The 21,424-nt window shown below is 39.0% G+C and overlaps 1 protein-coding gene and 1 pseudogene across 3 annotated transcripts in view; one reads left to right on the forward strand and one right to left on the reverse strand.

The window, feature by feature from the left end:
* Positions 1-21,424, reverse strand: part of IMMP2L (inner mitochondrial membrane peptidase subunit 2) — a 696,111-nt gene that overhangs the window by 239,942 nt on the left and 434,745 nt on the right. The window lies entirely within an intron of this gene.
* LOC112479847 lies at positions 1,696-1,814 on the forward strand (annotated as a pseudogene).

The following is a 21,424-nucleotide window of genomic DNA, read 5'->3' on the forward strand; positions in this document are numbered from 1 at the left end:
CCCTACACATTCAACAAAGACACGAGCCTGAAAAAGCCATCCTATATTTCCAAAATGAACATGACAAATAATACTGATTTTAAAACATGTACAACCTTCTAAACTAGTGGGAAAACAAAATTTCCTATGAGGGAAAAAGCCCAATATTCTGAAAATTCCGTATTTAACTTCAATCCGGAATTGGATCTACAAGAGTATGGAACAGCATAACTCATACGAAAGAGCAAAACATCCCATTTCCAAGGTCGCTTGGAATAGAAAAACCTCCCTCAGAACAGGCACAATGATGAGAAACTATAACATAACAGAAGGCTACGGTGAAGAAGAATTTATTTCTTACGATACACAAGAATGTGTTCTTACAGTCATTCATTCATTCACTCGACACCTGTTAGCGGGAATGGCAACCAGGTACCAGTCTGCATGGCACTCGCTTACAAAACAGACCTTATGACAGTTCATGGCACTCATGGTATTTTTAGGGTTCAGGCCCATGCTGGCGGTATTACCTTGAGCAAGGTACTGCCCTCTCTTAGCATCTACCTTTCTTGAGTAAAAAGAGGTGATGACCAGTGGTACTGTTGATCCTCAAAGGCTGCTGCAGAGATCAAATGAGCGACTACACATAAGCTTTTGAGCATCTGCCTTTTTTGTAGATTGAGTCTCAGAATGAGCTAGTCACTTCTAATGGTGAGCTCCAGGGGGCTAATTCCTACTTGAAGTAGGAAACGGAGCTATAATATCTGAAATGAAAACCGCCAAATGAACTTCTCACTACGAAGATCATTGTGTACTATTCTGTGATGTCTGTGCCGTGGCCTGTTAAACCCAGATAACAATTCTGCCACCAAGCAGGAATCTCGACTCTACTTTCAAATAAACGTTAAATAGCCTTTCCCTCCCTCCCTCCCTCTTTCTTCTTCTTTATGCTTTCCTCCCTTCTCCGATGGAACCTTCTTCATAAGACCTTTATAATAATTGAAGATGGTCTATGTAGATTAAGCCATTGGTAGGCCCAGTAAGTTGCTGACTTTTTTTTTTTCCTTTTCATTAGTTCATGAGCTGTTAAATTTGTAGTTAAATGTATTCTTACCGGACAATTTAATCACTCCAGTGAACTGCAAAAATTCAATCGACCAATTCTGTGTGGAAAGTGAAGGGAATCTAATAGTTCTATCTGCTGTGTATTTTAATTAATTGTTCATTGAAAAACTAGGTAACAAAACGAAAACAATGACATTGTATTAAAAACGCTCAGAAAGTACAGCCAATAGTTCATAGGACATTCCTGAAACACAACTAGAGAAACCTAAACCTTAAGAGATATTCTGAATAAGCCACTAGAGAGTTAGTAAGTGACAAACATTTGTCCACTTTTTAGTCTCATATTCATTGTGTCAGAATTTTCTTTCTAGTATATTGGACTATGCCATTTATTAGTATGTTTTCTAGGTTTTTATCCTGAATATTTTTAAATGTTCTGATTTAAATAGGATATTTTAAAAGAGTGATATGTTTTATAATCAGAAAAGAATTCAGTGAATGATTTCTCAAAACCACAAATCAGATTGTTAGAACCAAAACTAAGACTGTGGGCATGAGACCCTCCATCTATTCAGAGAGCTATATTATAATTTCTCATAGTGGCTACTATTATTTGTAATGCGATTTCAATAAAAAGAAAAAATCAATATAGTCTACGGCCATGCTACCCTGATCAAGCCCGATCCCGTCTGATCTCAGAAGCTAAGCAGGTTCGGGCCTGGTTAGTACTTGGATGGGAGACCACCTAGGAAGAGCAGGTGTTGTAAGCATAAAAAATAAAAAAATAAAGGATTGTAAGCTGACAAGGTCCTTGCAATCTGTGAGATCAACCAAGTGTTGCCTCGCTGAAAAAAAAAAAAAATCAATATAAAAGTATACTATAAGTAACACAAAGAGAAATTAATGGTGTCAGCCTAAAATTATTTTTTTTCTTGCTAAAAAGTTATGTATCCACAAATTTTGACATCAGATAAACAGATGAAACTATTCATTGTTAAAAGAATCACATCCTACTTAGAACAGAGATTATCGTCTGCACTAAATGGTCCATGTTTTCATGTGAGAAAGAAAACGTATTTTGTCCCAGTTTGAACAGATTAATGATTGACACAAAGTCCCTGTGGATCTCTCCTTCTGACTCCTTGATCTCTAAATTCTCTGAAAAATCCTTCTATGGTGCATATCAAACACAGAGCCCTCTTTTAAAAAATGAACAATCCAGAATTTTGCCAAATCCAAAACATCTTGTTTTAAAATTTGTGTGACTTAAAAAAAAATTAGAAATATGTAAATATAATTTTAAATGATAATAGAAAGTTAAATTAACTGATGAGAGGATCTGTAAATAAAATTAAGGTGGTTCAGTGTTATTTTAAAGATCAATGCTCGGTAATTCACTTAGAGATGACCATGAGTTGGACCAGCTGTTTGGTCAAATAAGATGTTCTTCTTGAATCTCATAAGATTTACATACAACTTTTCCAGAATATATATATATATATATACATATACACACAGACACACAGACACACAGACACAGACACACACACACACACGTATGTATATATATATACATATATATATACATAAACACATATATATTACCTAAATATCAATATAAATCAACATAGTGTATGCTAATTTTTTTCTGTGGGAGAATATACCATGTTGCCTAGCCATCCCTATAAATTTCTCTAAAGACTTTCCTAGTACTATTGGTTTCTTACTTTTTATTTTTTTTCAAAATCACCCTTATTCCTATGATCCAGAAATAACTGCTAGAAACATTGTGGTATTTACTTTTTCTCATTTTGTTAAACATTATATATACTTTTTTTTTTAATGGAATAGTATATAACGTTTTGTAACCTTTTTTTCAAAATTTAATAGTTCGTCGTGACAAGTTTTTCCAGTTCTTTACTCCCAAAAGAATGAGAAGTTCCAGGTGGACTAACACAAATGAAAAGTGAAAGATTTGTGATTATCTCATTAATTCTAGCAATACTGGTGGTCAATGAGATACTAACCCAAATTAGGGCTTTGAGAGAATTGAATTATTGGGTTTGGCAGAAGTCACACTGCTAAAATTATGTGGGTAATTAACAGTTCTTGCCTACAGTTAGGTCTATATCTAGCAGATCAAACCAATTCGTCATGCTTAAACACCATTTAGGAAAACCTTGCTAAACTTACTACGAACACTCGGCCTGACAAAATAAACAATTACAAATACTCTCCTGGGCATGACAAAATGTTTAAAATAAAATTTGAGGGCTGTCTTACTGACTTAAAAAAATTCCCTACATCTGGTCCCCTTTCTGTCGCCTCTCATATTTTTGCTCTGTGGAGACAGGTACCACCCAGAATCCATACCTGCCACTTTGTCAGTTAGGAGAATCGAAACGACCGTGGCTCAGTGTCTGGAATAGTAAGTACCTTCCATTCGTTAGCTTTTGTTGTCTCATTTCTTAGAAAAAAGAATGGAGAACTAAACATAAAGGGATTAATTAAAAAACGGATAGTGAGGCACGTTTATGGTCAAACACATACAGCAAGAGCTTTTTCAAAGACTTTTTTTAGTGTTTCAGTGAGGACTGGTCATATAGTAACTGTGCAAGTTTATTAATACGTGCATCTGCTTTCGGGTTCTATTAGAAAACCTGAAACAACACAATGACTTCCTCTGTATAATTATATTTATTTTCAAAAACAATACGGATACATTCGATCTACTGTCCTCCAAAAGCTAGATCCTGCTGTGTCATGGAGGCAAAACTATAAACCTGAATCAGGTCCTCTACCCAAGGATACACCTTCATGAAGAAGCCACGGATTTGCAACTCCCTGTTTAAGGTGACATTTTGGCCCTAAGTTGATCACTAGTTACTCAAAGTTAAGTCATTTGAGCTCAGTTCTTACTGCATATGAGCTCATATTATGGAAGGAAAGATACACACAGCATAAAAATGTGCATCTCTGTTGGTAGTCTCAGGAGAGAAGTCTGAAGCTGAACAGACATAAGATCTAGCAACTCTGACCGCTGGAGGTGACCGGACGAGGTCAAAAATGAAGCAATCTGTGGGCACCGTGAAGGAGTTGATACAACGAGGCGGGTCCGGGGCCTTCCCAGAAAGACCACTTTGACTGTATGGACACGCTTGGTGCGAACTAACGATGTTTGAAAAGACATGAATGGTAGATACCAACCACACAATTCTCTCAAGTTAAAATTTTCTTAATTATCATAAATTAAATAATCCAGTTTCAACTTCACCAAGTAGATAGAGGTTTTTTTTTTATGTAGAATTTTTGTAATTCAAGTCTTCCGTAAAAATGGTAGTTTGTGAATTTCCTTAAACCACATAATTTTTCTCATCTAATTTCAAGTCATATGATAGAACCACCAATGATCCCTTCATCCCCCCAAAACAAAAAGCTGCAGATTAAAGATCATTAACTGTAACCTCTTAATACCCCCACCCTTGATTTAGAATCATACCTTTAAAATTATTCTTACCATCGGTAAACATCACACATACATAATTTTGATTCTGTTTATACTCATGTAATCATCAGCCAATAAATCCTCCTTGAAGTAAAAACATCTGAAGAATTCCACGAAAGTTTTATTAAAAAATATAAATACATTGGTCAATTCTGCCATTAAATAGAGGTTTTGGGCAGTTATTCTACATGAAACAAACCACAACTAAACACTGAAAAGAAGTAGAGTTAGCAAATTATCTGGCCCAGACTTCCAGAGAACCTAACAGCCTAACTGTCAAGCTAAGCACATAGAAATAAGACAAAAGATTTGTCCTCCTTTCTAAAAATAATAGTTGGTACAGTCTTAATGCTGTTAATTTGGCAGACCGACAATAAACACTGCTTCTTTGCAGTAAATTAAAAAAAAAAAACAATCTTCTCAAAGTTCATTTTAGAAATTACAGCCTCCAGTTTCCTTTCTTCTCATCATCATTTAGAAATTAAATTACCAGAATCTAGAAATGCAAAACCATCACCTGGAGTCACATAAGAAATGCTTTTAATATGTACCATCACAATCTCTCTTAGTTCCTACTCATATAATTAAATATTTATTGGATTCTACCTGTTTTGCTCTAATTGTACAAAGGACTAGAAGTGAAATTCAAAGTTGTTAACAAGTGTTATGATCAAGCACTGACCAATGAGAAAAAAGGTCGGCTGCCAAGACTGAGGTCACTGCATACTGGCTGAAGGTCACTCTGCATACTGGCTGAAGGTCAGCCCTTCTAAGGACCTATGTCCACACACACCAGGCAGCTTCCAGGGAAGAAAATGGGGACGAGAGCTACATCTTCCTTGTTATTTACTTAGTTACTAAGATTTTAGAATTTAAACTTCTCAGGTTTGCATCTTCCAAGTTCATGATCACTCACCCACCACAAAAAGTAAAACAGGTATGGACCCCAGATGCCAGCCACACATATACTCTGTAACTTCCTCCCTGCCAGTCGCTTTAGGACTGAGTAACGGTCGCCTGACACAAACTATAATAACCAGATGCCCCAACCCCCCACCCCCTCACACAGGAATTCAGACGTCACGCAGTCTCTTAGATGGTCTAACAGAGCACGCAGATGCGATTCCACCTCCCAGGCTGTTTAACACGGGACAGGTAAACACAGCTCTGCGGCTGGTCGAGTACAGCAGCATCTATCTACCCCGACACAGTGAAACCTCGTTTGTGAGGAAACGGATAAATGGGTATACGAGATATCAGGCTGATTTTAAATGTTCACGTTCTGCTTAAGCTCGTTTAGACATGTGGCGTGCATACCAGCAAACGGCCTGGATTCCTAAAGACAGAGAATCGGTAAAAGCAAAGGCCGTCTACCTCTAGATCAAGTTCGAAGGAAGATTTAGGTTTATCGAACTGACTGTCTCAATATGGTGTTTCAGACTTGATCTCAAAACATCAGACATGTGAGTGTCCCCAGAAAGAGGGAGCGATTTAGGCTGAAAGAAGGACGTGGGCCCCGTGGAAATAGAGTTGTAATGGTGACTAAACTTGAAGAAATCAGTAGAGATTTTTTTACTTAAGTGTTCAATGCTTCTTTGGTCAATGTCTCTTTAAAGCTTCTACTGATATTTTATCTTTTCTAAAATTAATGGTTATAGCTGGTGTTTGTGCTTGACTATCTTAATAAAAATATTTGTGTTCGAAAACAAAGACGACTTCTGTTTACCTCACTTACGATAACCGAATTAATTAGCAGAGGCCTGACCCAAAAATTAAACCGAAGTTATTACAACACCTAAGGAACAGAATTAATAGTATCTTCTCCACACTTCTTCGCAATGAAATAACAAAACCATTAAGAGCAGAAAATAGCATGGTTTTTAACAAATTTTTTTTTCCTCTCAGGTAAGTTAGAGCTTCAGAATCAAAATAAGATGAATACAATTTCTCTGAAGCTCAACAAATCTCAATTTTATTTGCTATCCATAGGCAGAAATTAAACACCATTAATAAAACTGAAACCGTTCCCATCCCTAACAGGATAAAGATTATTAAAATACAATTTTTACAAGAGATAACCAAAAACAACAAGTCACGCCTAATGGTGGTTTAATAATACAGCTTATAAACTTAGGGAATACATGGAGTTCACTGAAATATTTCCTTCAAAAATAAAACCGAAGTTATTACAATATAACCAGCTATCATGTTAGGTGGAAAGCAGAACTTTGAAAAATTAAAAACAGCAAAAAAAAAAATAATAATAATAATAATAATTTGCTAATTCTCTGAGGGAAATCTAAGCTTGCATCATAGACTGTGCCTTGGCAAAACCAATTGCCATGTGGCTCCAATTTCTGCTTTGTAATATCAGGGATTCCATCCACCCATTCAGAATTCAGCTTTTATACCTGTAAGGTGGGCAAAATTTTAGAACCCTGTTACCTGGCCCCCGAGCCCCTGCTTTGGCTGTGGTGACTCTGCACCCTAAGGTGAGCCTCTCAGCCTTTTGATTAGAACCTGACTTAATTAATCTCCAGATACAATTTGAGCCTCAGGATGAGTTTAGGAGAGATTCCTCCTGATACATTTCCATTTTAACCAAAGGTCTTTAAAGATCAAAAAGCCTCTAAGTTATGGAGGACCCCGTCTCTACCACCTCGAAGAGAACAGGTTGTGGGGGGTAGTGATCTGGGTTTGGAGGCTTCCCAGGTCTCTTGAAAACCTTACCATGGAAATCGCCACCTACTACTACCTGCAGTGTGAAGCCTGTCCCCAGCTACGAGAATTTTTAAAAGAGAACGTAGAAACAACATAATATAGAGAAGAGAACACTAACGTCAGAGTCAGAAAACTTAGTTTTGATTCCTGGTCAAATCTCATAGCCTCCCTGGGCCTCCGCTGGCTAATTTGTAAAACAGGACCCCTATCCCCAACCCCCACCCCAGTGCTGAGATGCTATGACTAGGGTTGAACTACATCTTCACAGTTGGTACAAAAGTCAAACAATAACATTATCCCCCTCAAGAAAACACCCTAGGACTCTCCATCATGCTCCACATAGCTTACCTACGAAATATTTTTCTTCTTGGATTACCTATTTTCCCAAGGGGAGATAAAGTGCTATTTAATGTTGTGATTACGACCTCCAGTTAACCCCTAGTGAAATAGTAAAAACTTCTTAACCCAAATGACAATAGCAAAGAAAAATATACATCAAACTAATGGAAAAGGGGTATGAAAGCTTAAAAGCACCAAAAATGTACCTTTCCAAGATTACTCCATTACTTATCTATTTACCTAGAGTGTATGAGCAGGTAACAAGTTAAGATTCAAGAAAGAAGTTGAACAACTTATTTAACTGAGCTGAATAATCTGTAATATTTATAAAGATGTCAAGGAAGAAAATAATAGTTGAATTCCCACAGAAACAAGCGTTCTTGTTATTTCTAAACGCTTGGCAGAGGAAAGGATAATGAGAGTTGACAGGTATTGACGCTGCACTGTATTCCGCTCAGTGATCCTGTTTTAGAAAACACAATGACAACTCTGTTTGAACCGAAACAGTTATCTTTTTAAAACTACATTAAAAATGTTTAATTTTTCTCCCCCCCATTGGTGTCTTTGTCAATCATTTTGAAGGTTTCTCTGACTCTAATATTGTGGAATAGTCTATTTCCCACACTGTGTTTCATGGAACATTAGCTCCGGGGAGCACTAGCTTTCCAAGATGTTAATGGCAGAAATGGAAAGCAAGAGTTCTCTGGGAAATTAAGCGCTGGAAACACTAGGTTAGAGGAGGGAGACGTGGTCCCTAACGGTGGGGTGTCTCAGGAGCCTTTCATATGCTAATATGCACTGTATACTACTAACAGATGGGTATAGTATGCAGGTGTCCAAAATGTCTTTAAGAATAGAATCTCTCTTTTGCCAAAAATGTGTTAACATCTCACAGATGGTATGAAGCACACTGCTCTATAATTTAGTAAAGAAGCATTACGTTCATTTAAAGATATTAATTAAAAACTGTAGTTCTTCCTGTCAGCTAAGGAAGGTCCTGTTAGAATTATTTGTACCATCGGAAAAAAAGGGCTACTTTTGAGAAGATTAAAATTCATCTGAACATCAAAAATAAGGGAGCAATTAAACGAATTATAGTGTTCCGAAAATAAAGGAGTATGTATTCAATAAATATGATGTTGTCGAATAATGCCTGAGAGTTTGGAAGGGTTTTCACAATATATTAAGATGTAGGAATAGAGTATGTTCAATCTGATCTAATTTTTTTTAAAAAAAATTACGTGGTTATGAGCATATGGACAGAGTCTGAAAGGTTAGAAAATAAGATATTATTTGAGTATATTTGAGTATTGGGATTAAAGAATTTATTTTATTTTTGTCTGTAACTTCTCATTTTTGAAAATAAATATGTAGTATATTTACAATAAATGATATTTCTAAATAAAAATATTAATATACAACTGAACATATACCCATGATAAAATTCTGAAGCTGTTTTATAGTAAAATGTAAAAACAAAATAAAAAACATATTTTATCTCTTTCGCTACAAACATGGGAAAATTCTTTTAAGACATGAGAAAAAAAGTGCAAAAGTGATTGCTAGTAGTGAAAAAGGTAATAACGTCCACTTTTTTTGGAATCTCTTTTTCTATTTTATAATTTCAACAAACAACACATATTTCTGAGCTTTCACTACAAACCTATGCAGACAACGGCCAAAGTTATTTTGTGCCACTGATCATGTGTTGACCAATGCACCAGCAATGACTCTACATCAAGAGCCTGGCTCAAGAAAAACCCTTACATTATTTTCTGTTTATTGAGCCTAGTAAGAAGTATACAGGAACAAGTAGCAAATAAGAGTGTATAAAGCAAATGTTTATACAGCGGAGCATAGATATGCTCTGACAATATCCCTAATGCTTTGTAACTATAAATTAATTCCTAATTATCTCCCATAATCATGAAAATGTTAAGTAACATTTAAGTACATTTGTGAACTTCTTCAATACCTTAAAATTCATAGCCACGACCTCTACAAATAATCCTAGCCGAAAGTTCACATTTAAATATTGGGATATAGGAGGTTAGTAGAAAAATCTGAATTAGACCATTTTTAAAACCACAGAAGAAGGTATTTTTTTATACCCACATTTATTACCCGTAATGTACTCATAGCTAGCGCTATTTCTCTAAATATTTCATCTTTAGATATTTCAATCAATAAACATTTTTCGTGAGTGACCTGGAATAGTAGAAAGATCATAGGCATTGGGGTCAGACTGACTACTTTTGATTTTTGCCTTGGAAAGCCTCCTTTTCCTTGTCACATTCCAAATACAAGCCTTTATGATCTTGTAGCTGGGTCATTGCATAAACCGCCTAACCGAGCTCCCTAAAGCCAGAGCTGATCTGCTCTTAGCTACCCTACTTCCCAGACTGGCTTTTAAAAACAAGCCTGGAGACATGATTTCCTACTTAAAAACTTCTGTCGGTTCCCCAGTGATGTGATATATAGAAAATTAGGCCGATGAGATCTGCCCCTACAGACCTGGGTTATACACTCTCACCCACGGTAAATTCCGAAGTATTCTGGACAAGAATAAACTCATATTCGTAAATGGCACCTTTTTATTAATGTTCTTTCTTTTTTCTCTCTCAGAAAGGAAAATTTTCTATTTTTAATGCAAAAAAAAAAAAAAAAAGAAAGAAAAGAAATTGCGTTGTTTTATAATTAAAAGTAAATTTCATGAGTTACACTGAATTAGCACAAATCCTTATAACTTGTTTACATAGCTCTGGTATTCCAAACTATATCATTTAAGATGATCGATGCAAAATCCGCAAAGAATTAATAAATGATAAAGCTCTGTACATATTATTATGTAAATGTTAGGGTCTTGACGAAGCCCCTCGGAGGTGGCGAAAGGCCAGGGCCCCTCCAGCTTATAAGCCTCTCAACATATTAAAAAAATGGAGAAGGACCCTAACATGCCTGCGTCTAGTGTGGTTTGTTCTAAATGTTTATGTGTAAAGATTAACATGTTTGACATTTAAAAATGCAATACGATGGACTTGTGTTACCCACAAGATAATTTAAGACTTTTATCATCATATTTATTAATATGATGATGATATTTATCATCATATTAAAAAAATATCATCATAGTTTTTTACAGTCTATTAAAGGTGGTATAGTCCAGCAATAAGAGCAAAGCTCGAAGTTTTTGATGGCCATCCTTTTTCAATCTTGTCGGTGTCTTCGTCACTACGTGGTACCATCAAAATCGCTCATTTTAGGCCTTTTTGAATGGAAGCCCAGGCCCGCGGGGTCATCCTGAGGCTATCCTCCCTGTGATGGTTCTGGTTCTGTCCCCAGAAGCAGACCAAGTGACTAATTTTTTAAAAAAACTTTTGAAAAGCAAACTACTGCCAGTCTGCTGATTGCACAGGTAACACATTCCTAACCACGTCGACGCTTCCGGCTGCCTAGGAGAATGCTTGTATGTACCTCCTCCTGATGACAGGCCTGCCACATCACTCCCTCCTGATCACCTCCAGCATACCTTCTGCTACCCGCCCACCTAGTCAGCTCCGACCGAGATCACGCTAACCTTCCCTGTGCTTTCGCTGAAGCTGTTCGCTCACTTTCCCAGGAAACGCTTCCTTCCCATTTCTGCCATCAAAATTCTATCCATTGGCCAAGCCTTTTTTTAAACGTCCTCTCGTATGAAACCGTCACTGTTCCTGACCTTTCATTTTTTTAACCTTGATCATATTTATTTTTCATTACGTAATTTATGATCTATAATACATGTATATGTGCATTCCTTTTATTTCCCCAATGGATTATAAGTCTACTGAGGGCAAGTAAAATCTTGCATTGACCTTGACATTACCTATACCCCCCAGCATGCTGTATTATACACGGTAAACGTTTGATAATACATGTTAATTAGATATTACACCAACCACAGATTTTGGCAAGGTGCTTACTGAAGTATTTCTGGTGGTTTCAGTAACTTAAATACCCACCCTTGTATATAACAGCTGAATTATTAAATAACGTACATAATAATTATAGATTTGCTACCCATTTCAAGAATACTAGGCATGAAGTATGGAATTCATAAATATTAAACAAAGAAGCATAATGATGATAATGCATCAATAATGCTATTGGCTCTCACAAGTAAGATAAATCATAATCACAATCTAGTTTAATTTTCCAAACAGACGCAAAGCCATATTTGAAATTCTAATAAAGATGTATTACTTTTTTTTTTTTTTAACTTAGCTGAATTCGTAAATGTCTTGGCAAGAGCCTTATAATAAACAACAGATCTATTAGGAAGCCTAATCAGATCACTCAAGCATTTGTTCATATGCAAAGTTCATCCAAATGGATCAAAACTCTTAGCCAATATCGATATAACTATAATTAAGAATATATTCAGAAATAATGCCATAATTAATGCTTATTGAAATTGCCAACTTCTTGGCAAATAAATTACTGTTGTCCTGTAGGCCACTTGTCTTCGGTCTCTGGAGTTAAAATAACTTGGCTGGACTCCAACTACGAATCACTTAGGAGGGAAAAAGATCATTTTATTGCATCAAAAGAGATACATAAGAGAGAAAATAATAACCAATCTATACTTCCTGAATTCTCAAACTAATCTTGTTATATAAAAGCAAAAGTGGACATTTATCTTAAAATCACAAAGAGAGCAACGCAACTAATTGAGAAAGAAGTAGTATTACAGCATCCTATCAAAAACCGTGAAGAGAAAAGGCCAGGATTCCCTAAGACTTCTCTGCCTTTTGATATTTTAACCTATGCCAGTTCCTCGCAGACACACACGCGTGTACCATTTTAAGGGCAGGAATGAAGCGGAGAAGGACGCATCATGACGGCAGCCTGCCTCTGCAAGGCCCGCTCTGCACGTCGGCCAGCTGTGCAGGTGTGGCTCGCACCCCATCCTGCTCCTAAAACTGCTCTCTTGAAGTTCAATTTCTCGATGAGTAACTCAGTTGGGCTCATTTCTTTGTCCTTGTTTTCTCTAGAAATTCTATCCTGGTGGATGTTCTCTCCTTCGGGAAAAGCTCATCGACATTGATGAAGGTTCTTTCGTTGTGGTTCCTTTTCTAGCTCCACTTCTACTTCCCAATAAAGAGATTCTTCCTCCTTCCCGCCAAGCTGCCCTTTTCCTCTCTTCGCCTTGGAGTTCTCATGCCTTCAAATATTAGATCCATAAAAATGACATGAAGGTCTGAAATCTTTTTCCCCTAAATTTCTAAAGCTCTCCGTATTTCACGTCCAACGGTCTTTTTCGTTGAGGATAGGCACCTGGACGCTGCGTTGACACCTCAGACTCAAATGATCGAGAAACAGTACACCTGTCTTACTTCTACCCTACTGCCATGAGCCACGAAAAAAAAACAAACAAACAGAACAAGCCACAACACAGAAACACGCCTCCTGTCTTCCCTGTTTCTCTTACTGAAGACACTCTCCTTCTGGAGATACGCTTGACACTTTAGCGTCACGTGTGGCTTTTTCCTATCCCTCTCTGCCCATTTCAGGGGCATTTGCCTCTCCAGCATCTCTCCTGTCTGTCCTGTCTTTGTCCTTCTCACTATGCACACCCCAGAGCTGGCTGTCATCGGCTCGGACCTGGAATGCAAAGAAAAATTCACTTTGTCCCTATCGATTCTATCTCAAGGGACAGCCTCTCGTTAATACACTGGGGAATGGCTCCGATCATTCCCTCATTTCTTAAATATTTCCGATTATCCTTTTGTCATTTTTCAATAGAGAAACCACACACCTGGCTTTCTACTGATCAACCCCCATCGATCTTCGCTCCGGTCCAAATCGGTTTCCTATGTTCCTTCTTCCTTTGCACAAACCACAGGAACTCAGTCTGCTCTTGACTCTGACCTTTGGTCTTTCCCCTGGACCTCCACTTTAAGCCTAAATACAAAAGAAAAGTTGCCCCTCTGTGTCCACTCTCACTTTCTTCTATTTTAGCAATAGAAAAAGCTGAGCCCCCAGCTAAACACTACCTTCCCTTGCTTACTTTACTGCTCAGTGTGACCATATGACTAGATTTTGGACAAGGGAGTATGAGCAGAAAGCCCAGACACAGCTCCCAGATTGTGCCTTTAAAAGGAAGAAGTATGCCCTCCACGTCTTACTCACCATCCAGATGTCAAAAACGCCTGAGGGGGCTGGGGACCAACAGGAAATCTGGTTGCCCAACAACCTCTTGGAGCAAAGTCCTTCTCCCCCGCCCCCCTTCCCCAGGCCTCCTATAATGTGGATGCTTGCATATGAGAGAAACGCATTTCTACGTTGTTTGAGGCTTTGCGATTTTTATTTCTGTTGAAGTAGCCAACGCGACAGGCTAGTTAATAAATAAACACAATCTCTTCAACACCTCTGCGACTTGTGAACAGCAATGACATGTGTGGCTCACGAGATACAGGGCAGCAAGAAGGAGCAAAGAAGTCACCCTCCTCAGCTACAAATGCCAGGAGAAAGGTTTAATTGATATTACACAGAAAGAAGCATGGTGTAAAACCCGAGGAATGTAGTTTCGGTTTGGGACTTAATAAGAAAATAAATCATCTTGGAAAAGGCCCACAGCCACAGCGCATTCCAGAAAATAGGAAATGAAGAAGCTGCAGCAACCGCGCCCCTTCCATCGGGAAGGAAAGGGGACATCTTGAAGAGCACGACAGAAGTAAAACGAACACGAGCCTCAGTCATTTGCTCGTGCGGAAACTCACGACTTGGAAATGAGGATCAGGAGAAACAGAAGCTGTGATGCCAATGCAGACTGGCACGGGGTACGGACACTCTAGAGGAGAAATGGCACTGGAAGAAGTCAGAAGAGGAACTTAGGATGGATGGGACAGAGGCTAGAACAGATGACAATCTGTAGAATAAGGAGAAATCGTGAGTTGATACCTGAACCCCACTGAAACGTATTTATAGTTCTCACATTATTGACCATATTTTACTACTCATTAACACAAAAGAGTAGTTGCGAGAAAACTGTTTTTTTGTTTTGTTTTGTTTTGTTTTTCGCAGATGCTGATTAGCAAGAGGCCAAAAAAGCGATGAGACACAGCGAAGTTACTTTGTCTCTCTGAGATGAGAAGACGTATCTCGTTACTGAGTTTGGTTCAACCACAAGGAGATGCCAGCACCCCTGAACGGTCCTCGAAATGCACCTGTCTGGTGCATAGATTTCATACTGCAGTTCATTCTGGTTCTAAGAATTCATTCTAAGAATTAGGTGGCTTCCCAGTTCTGACAAGACTTTAAATATTCTTGCAGCGTCACAAGTGACTGTGAACCCCACGAGGGGCCCTGGATAAAGGCAAGGCAGCCTAAAATATGCTACACCTGCCTCGTTCCTTCCCAGGGTAATATACATAAGACACCTTAGATGCCATAGTGGTGAAAGCATGGGCTTTAGTGTCAGACACGTGGGTTACATCCCAGGTTTACCACTGCAGTAGGTGTGTAACTTCGGACAATAAGTAAAACATCTCTAATATTGGTATATTATACTGCAAAATCAAGACCAAAGAACAACACAGACGAGCATATGACTATATATATACGGCGTGAGGCATCCTGAGGGAAGAGCATCAAAGGCAAAGGGGAAACTTGGCAACTTGAAGGTGAAGGCAGCAGAGTGGGGAGCCACCTGACAGATGGAATCCGACCCTCTCGGCTGATGAGAGGGGCTTCGTACCCCCCTCATTCTGGAACATCAGCACCCACATGGACGCTCTGGGTGTCCCGAGTCCATCCACTCAGCTGCTTTCCAGAAGGACCAGCCGTTTTGCTGTTGTTAACCGAAAACTTGCCACATGACTCTGTCCTCAGAACAGAAACTGGGGAGGAGGAGAGAGGTGCTCTTGACCGCTGTTTTCAGCTGCTCCTCTCTCGGACAGCCCTGTGCACCTCGCTGTCCGCCCAGAATTCCTGTCCTCTGTTACAGCTTTATTCCATTTAAAATGAGAGATGGAAGGCAAGCACAAAATTCCTGGTCCCCTGCCTCTGACTAGAAGTTCTTTAAAACCTCTTACGTTTAGTCTCATCTTAGCCATCGTAACACCTCTTGCCTTGGCAGATATAAATTTCACGGGATCACCAGAAGATGATGTGCCGTAATACAAAGGTATCAGTTAATAACATGCTTGGATGAAAGGGGCTTCACTTTGTAAATGTGTTTTATTATTATAAACCATTTACAATGTATTCATTATTAACAAATACCCATTAAAGAACAGATGTGTTATGCCCATGTGGTAGGCTGAAAATCTGAAACTTCTCACCATGATTTTGACACTCTGTTGTTTGTTTTGCAAATGTAAAAAATATATATACATATATAATAAAAGGGCTTAAAAGGCCAAAGGGGTAAGGTCACGGAACAGAAACTGCTTATAGATGTTCTATGTGGACAGCGACATTCATTGGCCATTCCATCGGCGTGTCACAGGTTGGCGACAATGTGTGGATTATCAACAGGACACAAGTAAATCCCCGCAGAATCGGAGTATAAGGATGCCAGTGTCACAGAGGATTTGCAAAAACATCATTTTTAAATCTCTAACACAGGTGCCAAACTACCTGCTGATTGTTATTGTACAAAACATTACTTAGTTCCTATAAAATGAAATAATGTAATGTTTAATTATTTCAAATATCTTTTTGAGCCAATTTTCTATGAGGGTCTTGATATAATTAAAATCCTTAATTATCATGCATAACTTCAAGTTACATATTTTTCCTACCTTATATTATTGCATTCAATCATGTATGAAAGTGTGATACAATATAAAAGTATCAAAAAAAATAGTATGTTCTTAAACAACACTTTGACAGATTAGTTTTAAAGATGTTAAAATTTGAGAGTGCAGGTTAAAATCAGCTGCTTTTATATCAAAAAGAAGATCTTGTTTCATTATAACTAAGTATTTGAATAACTCCTATTATGAAATTTGGAAGGTAGTTAATTATACCTTACATAACTCGAATAAAGAAACACTTATTAGAATCTCACAATTAATAATCTGTCAAAAGAAACCCTTCATTGCTAAAACACAATAAATATAATATTTAAGTACTGGGCCTAGTTTTACATGGGTAAAACCAAGATTTCCAAACCACACATCCCTGGACCGTGGCGCCATGCTGGTCATGGCCTCTCTACATGTTCTCCTTGGAGTCCAGAATGTTCTCTTGGTGACAAAGACATTGCCGCTGAAACCCTCAAATCATAAATGCCCTTTGAGAGGATTTTCCCGTGACCAAATAATTGTTCTAACTATTGTTATCATTCTTACTTCATGCTAGCATTTTATCATACACTGAATCAGGACAACCTGGGCCTCGTCTGGCTCTAAAACTTTTATCGTTGATAATCCGGCCTAACTTTTCTTAACTCTAAGTGGAAATAATACTAATACGTATCCTCTCGTCTCTGAGCTACAAAGGCCAAATAATATGTTCTTTATGAAACAGTACGTAAACTGTAAAGCTTCTTATTTCTTACCTATTCACTCGCTCGCTTGACCATATCATCAAAATATTGCTTAGATAAAGCCAGATGTCATACCAAAATCTTTTGCTTTTGTAAATTACAAAGTACTACGCAAATAAAAAATTGTTATTGCCATTAAAATGTTAGTGTTCTTAATTTTGTAAATCTCAGATCACAGTTGAGTAGAAAATAATAAAATAAACTCTAACTTTTGTAAAATAAGAAAAAGATGTTTGAATAATTCGGTGTCATTTATTGCAAATCAAGCACTTTCCTCAGTTCATTGAATGTACCTCTCATTTTATAATGGGAAATTTTACTTCAAGCACATTTTCGGACCACTATTTAAGAAACTGAGAGAGACCACTTTGTATATTTTCAACTAGTACCGACTGGTAAATTTTAGAAAGCGCTGAGTCATTGCCAAACATCATAGACTCTCTGGATGAAAAAGCAAGAAACAGTGAGAACGGTGCACTCCAAGCCAGCGCGGTGGAAACTGAATTCTAGGGGCCGAGTGCCGAGGTTTAAATGCTTGCTTTTACCGTGTATTAGCTTGGCGACCTAATGCAAGTTGTCTAAGCTTCTATAAAGAAGAAATGATATCCCAGTTTCGTAGTGTTGTGATGAGGCTTAGATCATTCTTATAAAGCACGTAGGTCAGTGCTTGTCACTGACCACAGATCTGATACATGTTAGTTAATACGACTGTTGTTAGAGTCTCGTTTCCCACTCCTACCTACCTTCAAAGGAGGAGTTCTAAGATCTGCCGAGAAACAAATCGTTATCCCTAGAATAAAAGCAATACCATGGCCCAAAAATCGGATCAGAGCTGAATAAAATACAGAGCATTCTTGGCCACCTGCCCCTGTCAGGGGTGCAAAGCTACATCGGTTCCACAGTGAAGCACATGCTTCCGGTCCTGTGCTCAGCGAATCCCAGGCGTAGGCACGGTTTTTCCTTCAGATTATGCTACACGGTCGGCTTATTTCCTTACCTTCCAGAAATAAACCCATGAACAAAACAAATGGCCTTTTGGGAATACAAATAAAAGCTGGATTTTGAAAATCTCAGGGGAGATATGCAAAGGAAAACAAAAATATTCTCACTTATCACATCTAAGCTATTAAATCGATGCAGCTAAATCGAACCTGAACCGTTCCAGGTCGCCAGGAGATCCGATACATGGCACAGCTACGAAATCACAAATGACTCGGGAGCCCACCCTGGGCGCAGTTACTTCTGACATCAGAAGGGTTGGAAGATGTGAATTTAATCGTTCCAGATTCAAAGAACTTGTGCCTATATTCCTATGTATATGACCGTCACTTCCCAAGTTGGTGGTTACACCTGGAATCCCACTCACCTTACTGGAGGCCAACCCAGAACGGATGGATCACCTACATCCCAACAAAACGGTTTCATCATTACGCTATCTCACCTGCAGGCTAAACAAGAAGAAAACCGGATACAGTGTTTCTCATTTACAATGATACTTCTCCTACTGTTTCATAAGGTAGCTCTCGGTAATTAATGAGCAGTTTGTTTTGACCCAAATGTAAAGCTAAGACCTAAATCACACAGAGAGAACAAACATATGCAAACACATGCATACCTTGCTGTGATGTAGTTTTGGGAAACTCTTAAATTCAGTATCTACATCACCCATCTACATAATGACTAATCCAGCATCTGTTGATCACATGCAGCCGGACCTGATTTCACAGTTGCCTCAATTAAACAGTTATTTAGTCTACATAGTCCATCACTTCCTGATGTCCCAGTGAAGAGACACAATTGTGAATGGCCAGATTACCTTCTGTCAGAGAAAAGTCTAGTCTCCTGGAACTAAACAGCTACCAAAAGTCTCTAATTCCTTTCTTTGGGTTTGGTCTTGAAGACAACCATTCAGGAGAGAATAAAGAATGCAAGTGTGTCCTTTAAAAGAAGGTCTTCCTTTCTAGTCACTAAATACTGAAGACTGTCCTCTGAGATAACTCCTTCTAGCTTTGGGATGCACGGAAACTGACCTAGTAGCTGGAACACTTCTTATTGAACAACATAATATGACATAGTGAGTAATAGAAGCCATTTTCAGCTAGGCCAGTGTTTTTGTTTGGTTGGTTGGTTGTTTTCCTTTTATGTCTTTTTTTTTTTTTTCCCCAATGTTTTAAATCCACAGACCCCTTGGTCAAGTGTAACTGATGAAAACTGAGCTGCTCTAGTCTTCTCATCCACATCCCGTCCCCTCCAGCAACTCTCAAGGGGCCCATCCAGGTCCGGGCCTGGGGGGCCTGCTCACACTTTGGAGTGAATCAGGGTGCATTATGCCCATACTTCACAGGTGGTTTAGGAAAGACTTAATTGTCACGCTCATAAATACATATTAATGGTGACATGTAGATTTGCTTTTGAATGCCAAATCCAATCAAAAAGTAGTAGTAACTGACCTGAAAAAGATTCTGTGAACAACTTTTGACTTAATGAGGGAAAAAAAAGAGAGAGAGAAAAAAAGGGATTGATTTGCAATAACTGACAAAGATATAGGAAAGGATGGCATTTGTATCATTATTTGGCCTCTGCATTATATAATGGGATTTTTTTTCATAGGCTCATAGACTTTTAACACTAAAAGTGATTTTAAAAAGCAACCAGTTTAATCCCCTCAAGCAAAAGAACATTTTCCCACAACAGCTATTTATTTTAATATTCATTCATTCCTGAGACATCGGTTACGCGCGATGCTTTGACAGGTGCTGTCCTGGAGAAAGCACATTTCCCTGTTTTCTGCTTCCTTCCAGGGCAACCGTTTTCTCCAGGGTCCCAGAGTCCAGAGTCCTCGCTGTCATCGGGGGACCGTCCCCAGCTCCTCCCAGCATCCGAGTGTCTGATTGCTTCAGATGCCTCCTCATTCGAACCTGTGCTACGAGGCTCTCGCCTTTTCAGCGGACTCCTCTCTCTTCCGAAACCCCGCTGTGATCGTGCGAGCTCGCTGAGATCCACCCCCTCTCGCCAAGGCAGGGGAATCACGCTCGGATTCTCCTCTCTATCGCTTGCCTCATCTGCCTCTCTCTGCTGGATTATTTTCGTCGACACACAAATACGCTCTCTTGACCCCCATCTCTGCCATATTTTCGATTTCCCCACTTTCTCTCCATTTGCTTTTGAACCTATGTCACTTGGACTTTGGTCCCTGCCATTTCATCAAAATAGCTCTTGCTAGAGTCAGCACCATTTGACACAGATGACTCTCTCCTTGAGCTTCTGAAATACAGTGCTTTCTTAATCGTCCTGCTGCTCCATCAGCTGTCCCTTTCAATCTCCATTGATTTTTCCTCCTAAACGTTAGGAGGCCTCAGACCTCATACATCTCTTCATCTATACTCATTCTCCAGTTCACCTCATTCAGGCTCATGGGCTTAAACACAATTCAAATGCATGTGCATGTGTACACATATGCACACATATATGCTAGTGTGTGCATACACGCACACACATATGCACGCACGTAAATACATTCATTCCATACTTCTCTGAGTTTCAAGTTCATATACCCAGCTGCCTATTTGTTATCTCCACTCGGATGGACGCATCTCATATGCATCTAAAACTTAACATCTCCCTAACGAAAAGTTTGGTTCCCACTTTCCACCCTGTTTCTTGAACAGTCTTGCCAGCCTTCCACATCGCACTCACCGACAATTCCATCCTCGCAGCCTAAAAAATCTTATGGCAGTGTTCACTCTTCCCTTTCTCTCTCTAATTTATGAGCAATCTGTTTCCTCTCCTGTCAAAATAGATCCAGAATCCAATTACTTCTCACCACGTCTACTTCCATTGGTCCAAGCCACAGTCATCTCTCTTCGGGACTACGGCAATAACTTCCCAACCCGTTTTTCCTCATTCTTCTCTTGCCTCTCCCTCGTCTCCATTCTGGCCACACCACCAGTGTGAATCTTGTACCGGGCCGGATGGGCATCTTCCTCTGCCCACGTCCGCCCACAGCCTTTAAGGCCCGGCACAGCATGGCTCCCCTAACAGCCCTCCCCCCGCCCGACCCCGTCTCCTCCCACCTGTCCTCTCCTGCTCTACTCTGCACGACACTGACTGTCTTGCTGTACTCTGAGCACAGCAGAAGTGCTGTTGTCTCAGGACTTTGCCCTGATGATCCCTCTAGAGGCCTTGGTCACACTTCCCCCGGGTGTCTGCGTGGCCCCCTCCCTCGATCCCTTCAAGTCTCTGGTCATACGGCACCATATTTTCAAAAGACTTCCTTGAAAAGC

This window comes from Pteropus alecto, unplaced genomic scaffold (assembly GCF_000325575.1).
Source record: "Pteropus alecto unplaced genomic scaffold, ASM32557v1 scaffold21, whole genome shotgun sequence".
Classification (NCBI taxonomy): Eukaryota; Metazoa; Chordata; class Mammalia; order Chiroptera; family Pteropodidae; genus Pteropus; species Pteropus alecto.